This window comes from Pinus tabuliformis, chromosome 3_2 (genome assembly GCF_031772625.1).
Source record: "Pinus tabuliformis cultivar Carrire ecotype Pingquan chromosome 3_2, CPIR1, whole genome shotgun sequence".
Classification (NCBI taxonomy): Eukaryota; Viridiplantae; Streptophyta; class Pinopsida; order Pinales; family Pinaceae; genus Pinus; species Pinus tabuliformis.
Window position 1 is genome coordinate 1,129,179,415 of NC_142302.1, and position 6,539 is coordinate 1,129,185,953.

At 38.9% G+C, this 6,539-nt stretch overlaps 1 pseudogene; it reads left to right on the forward strand.

Moving 5' to 3' along the window:
• The first annotated feature begins 545 nt into the window (after positions 1 to 545).
• Positions 546 to 989, forward strand: LOC149184646 (sucrose synthase pseudogene; annotated as a pseudogene).
• The last annotated feature ends 5,550 nt before the right edge of the window (positions 990 to 6,539 follow it).

The window sequence follows — 6,539 nt, forward strand, 5'->3', positions numbered from 1 at the left end:
GTTTTTTCCACCTCACCACAAATCACACAGCAATTAAAGACGGCTTAGCTGAAACTCACGAACTGCTGTTCATCTGCACTTTCCACATCCTCAACTGAAGTGTGCACAATCGGTTAACCTATCGTCCTCCACTGAGTTTTTTTACCTGTCTTCGAGATTCTGCTGCGTATCAGGCTCGCTCAGAGGTGCAGGGGCGCTCTACAGGCGTTTCTACAGGAAGCTGCGCTACAGGAAACCCAGCATACGAAGAAGCTTGGACTGTTCACGTCGAGGGTGGCAATTCTCAGTGAGGTAGGCCTGAACATAACTTTCCCATGCAAATAATTCAAAAGGTGGTGAATTCGACGTGTTGAGGGGGTAGGGAAAATGTGAATGCAAGTCTGTCTATGAATTCAAAAGCCGTTTTCTTATTGCTGCTTGGAATTGTCTTCAGTGCAACATAGCCCATGCTTTGGAGAAGACCAAATACTCAGATTCAGACATATACTGAAAAAAATATGAAAAAATACCATTTCTCTTGCCAGTTTACTGCAGATCTAATTGCAATGAATCATGCAGATTTTATTATCACTAGCATGTATCAAGAGATTGCTGGAAGCAAGGATACTATTGGACAGTATGAGAGCCACACTGCTTTCACCCTTCCTGGTCTTTATCGTGTGGTTCATGGAATTGATGTTTTTGATCTCAAGTTCAACATTTTTTCTCCTGGAGCAGACATGCAGATTTATTTCCCTTATACAGAGAAGCAGCATCGTCTTACTGCTTTACATGGTTCAATTGAGGAACTCTTGTTCAATCCTGAACAGACAGCTGAACACATGTGTATTTTGAATGACCGTAAAAATCCCATTATCTTTTCTATGGCAAGACTCGATAGAGTGAAAAACATGACAGGACTGGTTGAATGGGTTGCAAAGAAAAAACACTTGAGGGATACTGTCCTCCACGTTCTGGGGAGGAAACCATATACAGAATTCCCATTCTGATCAGTGCACAAGCCAAAACAGAGCGTGAGGAAGCAAGATAGTGAGGCAGAGAAGAAAACTAAGGGTAAGGAAGCTAAGGGAAAGAAAACCTAGGGCAAGCCATCATAGGAAAAGCCACAGGAGAAGCAAGAGGAAAAGAAAGAAAGAAAAGAAGGAAGAAACAGAGAGAAAAAAAAAACAAGTTTAATCCCTGGAAATTGTTGCAGGTTGCAGGAACACAATGCGGAAAGGGGGCCTCCCAACACAAGCAGAAGGGTCCCTACCAAGTTCCCAGGCATCCTCACATCCATCCCCTCCATGAACACTCATTTTTTCAGGGTTTGGACACAATTTAGTCATGGTTCAACCTTCTACAGGAAGCTACAGGACTTTCTACAGGAAGTTCTGTATTTCTACCAGAAACATCCTGTAGAGCCTTTGGGCAGGCCAGAATCGATTATGGAGAGGGATTTGAAGCTTGAAGTCTGTTGAGGAGGCATGCAACCACTCTTTTCTTCCATCCTCCACTGGTTTCACCTCCTTTCACCACCATTGCCACCATCTGATTAAATATACTTGCACAATCATACCAAAGCTGAAAATTCTCTAGGAAAAGGAGCAGACAGTGGGAAGGAGCAGAGCGAAAAGCATGGTTTCATGACCGAGAAGAGGCCATCACTTCAGAAGCTTGGCATGACAGGGAGGCCACCAAGGCCATCAAAGATGAGGAGATAGATTGGTTGCTCAGAGGATGAGCAACACTTTCAGTAGGGGGGTGATGATGAGCCCCAAAAATGGATAATTATATGGGCTCATTCAACCTCCTAATTTGACTTAATCCACCATTCTCATTAGTTTATTGCATGTTTTTGATTATATTTATGCTAATAGAGTGAATTGGGTTAGTCATTATGCCAACAAGTCTAATGTGTGCTTTGTGTAGTCTTTTTGGTCAATTTGGAGACAAAATCAAAGGTTTAAATGAGCACTTGGCAGCCAAATTCGTGGAGAGGATTTTTAGGAAGGTGTCCCCTTCATTTATGGGCCCTTACCTCGAATTCTCCACCATCAGCTCGGAGTTCAAGGGCCACCAAATCGATTATCACAAGGGCAGCCAAGCAAGTCAAGTAGGACTGTTGTTAACTACAAGTTTTGGGCAGCCGAGTCCCTAAAGTTTAGGAGGACTGTTGGGGTCCTCAATTTGTATAAATAAGAAGGCTTAGGGCCTCATTTTGGTTAGCCAGTAGTTAGTCACTTTATATTCATTTTTGTATTCATTTTGTAGTCATTTTGTAGTTCGATTTTTAGGCAGTAGATTAGCTTTGCTTTCAGCACATTTTCAAGTTCTCCTTGTGGACAGTTTTTGGAATGTAACATTTCTTTTGATCAATAAAGATGAATCCAGCTTTGCACCAGCTCTAAATCTCTCTTATGAGGCTGTAGCTTTTGGGGTTGGGCCCATCTCAAGCGTCTAGAACCTCCTTTGTTTACTTTCATGTGCCTTTGCTGCATTCTTAAAATAAAATCTGCTATTTAGATTTAAATCTTGTTTTGTTATTTAGGTTGTTTTTGATGAGTAAAATATCTTTTCATGCTCAGATTTAGTTGATAGGTTGTTGACAGAAAAAGCTTCAAGAAAAGGGCCATCAAACATCTGTGGTTTCACCTCTCCTTCAGTGGGATCAGGAGCTGTGACTAGGATGACTTTGCTGCCCACAAAAACACTGATTTTGCTTTGCCATGCAATCACTAGTGTTTGATTTTCATGTGTAGAAGTTGGTTACAAGTTCAGACTTTCATTTTCTTAGTTGCATGAGTTAAAATACATGGTTTCATTGTAGGTCACACTTCCGTTCATTCTCTTTACTGGCAGCTAGCATATTAGGTCAACGTAACTAGGTCTTTGAATTTACAAGTCTTTGTTGGATCAGATTGGAAAAACGACTTGTAGAGCACCTGTACCACTCCTTCATCTGCTTATTCTCCATCAGCACCATCCACTCCACCCTCTACTTGGAATCCTTACCTCACGTTTGCCACATTTGCTCACATAACCCTAGTTTTTGTACATCATTGTTTAAGCCTTCTTTGAGCCAACTTAGTTATCTACACCTTCTCACCACTCCATCCACCAGTCCCTGGGCCACTTCAGACTCCTATCCTACCTCCATATCCATTCATGCATCTTCCCTCACTCACCCATCCTCCAAAATCAAATTTTAAAACATCCTGTAGAAATTTCTGAACATCCTGTAGAAATTCCTGAAACATCCTGTAGAACCCCTGCAGACTTCCTGTAGAAGCTCACGAATGAGGTTTCTTGATAGCCAAACTCTGTGAAACTCTTTGGAAGGGTGTTAGGGACCCCTTAGGCCCTCTCTGAACCTTCCCGACCTCTTCCAAGAATTTCCTCTCGCCAATCCACCTCTGCACAGTCATAAACAGTTAAAAGCACATGCATGATAATTCTAATAACTTATTCAAAAATAAAAAAAGATATTTTCTTTAGGTAGAGGTAGTCTAGACACATGCATTTTACCTTCATAGAAGAAATGGCATCCCTTCCATTAGTTTTCATTCTCTCCTTTGCATCAGTAGGACTAGCTGGTAGAATTAGGGTTTGCTAGGGTTTGCGTTACTTTTTGGCTTTCAGTTTCTTTCCGCAAGTAGATTAGCTTCCTTTGAGTTAGCTTTCATCCATAAGTTAAAAAGATTCTTCTAAGCGCTCATAGAAGTTGGCTTAAGCTCCTAGCGGACTTGTGCCAGCTGACCAAGTGACAGTTGCAGCAAGAGCTAGTACTTGTGCATACAGCACCGTTGCTTCCAAGTTTGTTACAAACTACTGGGTTGATAAAATTAAAGAAGGGAGTTCCAGGAGTTGCAGCATTATTGCTGCAATACTGGGGCCCACCAAAGGGTCAAGCCAATGCGGCATAAAATATCGCAACTACGTCCTTTCTTAATATCCCTCGAAGTAAAAAATTCTTCTAAATAGTCCTTACAGCCGAGTGCTATAACCTATCCCAATACACTACACGTGTATGCTTTCAGGGTGGAAAACACACTTAAACAAACAATGGATAGACTAGAAGATAGGGCCAACATGTCCTGGCATTTAAAGCCCAGCGCATAGCCTTAGGCGCACTAACTTATATTTCCGCATTAAGCATCGTCCAAGTGGGATCCACTTTCTCCGTTCCAACCTAGTGTTGAACTTTTGTGCACCATAATATGACCTTCAGGTGCTCCTCCAGACCCCCAGGCCGCTACTCTACATATGTGAAATCTCCAACACTCTCCCTTTGGTTACTACTGCTAGGATGACGTGTCCTGATCCCTCTCTACCCAGTCGCTTAGACTAGGGTTCTAAAAAATTCCTCCGAGTGGGGTCCACTTGCCACATCTGCCTGATGCTTAGTCAGCCCAACACTCTCTTATGCCCTCTTCCCTTTTCCTTTCGGGATTAAGACATCTGACTTGGAGCTGTCAATTGACAATTCTGTTTCCCGACTCCGTCAACTCACGTATCCTGGCACCTTCAAACGATAAACCACTTCCTGACTATGTTAACTAACATATCCCGACACTGACAATTGGCATATTCTTCTCAATGTAGAATACACTAAGTATTGATACTCTCTTAGGTTTATTCTTGACTTTTGTTGTGACTCTGATTTCACCTCCTGCTCTCGCTTTTAGCTCGTCTAGTTGATGGATTGTTGATCCACCGTTGATCAAAAAACAAAGTCTATCTCTCTTGAGCTTTTTATACCATAGGATTCTCACTATCCTTTGTGATATCTCCGTTGGTATAGTTTAAATATGAGATTCGACTTCAATCACTCTAGTTGGGCTTAGGTCTCAGCCTTCCTCTTAGGCTTCCGAATTAAGGTTTCCTCTATCCTTCCTGAGCTTGATGCCTGCAACCTCAATACATATATGTATAAACAAATGCTCAACATTCACAGTGAACAAAGATTCTCACTCGGAATACACTCGAAACAAAGTGTTTTTGAATTATATGCAAATAATTACAAAAGGCCTTTGGCCTACAAAATACATCGTTTTGGCCCTCTTTTGGCCTTCTAGCCTCTCTCAACCCTCAAGGCTCTCTACTTCTCACACCTCTCCTCTCTGTACACACTCCTCTCGCTATCTAATTTACATAAAATAATTTGATACATGGAGGATTGAAACCAATTTGGTTTCAAATCCAAAAATCTCTCTTAGATCCACAAAAGCCTCACCTAGACCCTCTAATTTAGGGCTGTTGCATCTCTCCATATTATAACTAACCCAATATTCTCTCTAACTCACACACTATTCTCGAAATCTCTCTTAACGAGAAGATTTCATTACAATATTCCTCACATTCATAGAACTCTCATAAAAACATAGGTTTATACATTAAAATAAAGAATGAAATCAATATTAGGGAACCAACTTCCTTGGTAAATGAGAATCCCTAGGTCTAGTCAAAATACATTTTGGCTTGGACGTAAGATGCTATGACATGTTAAATATTTTTTTTTTATAAAAATATTCAATAAAAAAAGTTGGAAAATTAACAATTTTTATGAATTTTATATCCAAAGATGATGGGATTTGAAGTTTTTTTGGCAAAAAAAATGATTATGAACTTTTAAGTAAAAATAACAAAAAAAAACAATAAAAAAAACCTTAAAAATAAATAAATAAATTGAAAAAAGAAGTAAAAAATAAACAAATACATAAATAAATAACATTAAAAAAAAAACACATTAAAACCAATTAAAAAAAATCAAAATAAAAAATAAAAATAATATATTTCTTTAAATAAAAAAATTTTGAAAAAAAAAAAAAAAAAAAACATTAGAAAAAAATAGTTAAAAATAAAAAATAAAAAATTGAGGCGCCACAGGCCATACGCAGGGAATGCGATTCATGCAACTCCTCCCCACCCATCCTAGCGGCCCCACGGGCCCTGGGTGGGGCAAGGGCGATTCCCAAAATCCCCCTTGCCCCATTCAAGGCCCGTGGGCCCTCAAATTTTTATTTTTTATTTATTTATACTTTAATTATATATTTTTTAATTTTGTTTTTTGCTTTTTTATTGTTTTTAACATGTGTTTTTTAATGTTTTATTTTTTAATTAAAAAAATAAAAATTGTTTGTTTGTTTGGTTTTTTTAAAATTCTTTTTTATTATTTTAAATTTAATTTTAATGTATTAGTTATTTATTTATTTTTATTATTTTCGATATAATAATAACATATATAATAATAATGGAGAATATAATTGATATAATAAAGGATTCTTTGATCACAGTTCGAATTCTTTGATTAAACTTTTGAGTTATCTCCTTATGAAGGAGCATAGAACAAGTCATAAATTTTAGGGTTCTTTTTCTTCGCGGATTTTCAGTTATATTAGCCTCATGAAATCTCTCTTCCAACCTGTATACAGGCCATATTGCAGAGATACCCTGTGCGGGACATATCCAGGGCATATTTTAAAGTGCCAAGACACCAGAGCCAGAGATCCTTAACGTAACATGGACTCCTGAGCACCCTAAGCATACCGATTCAGGCC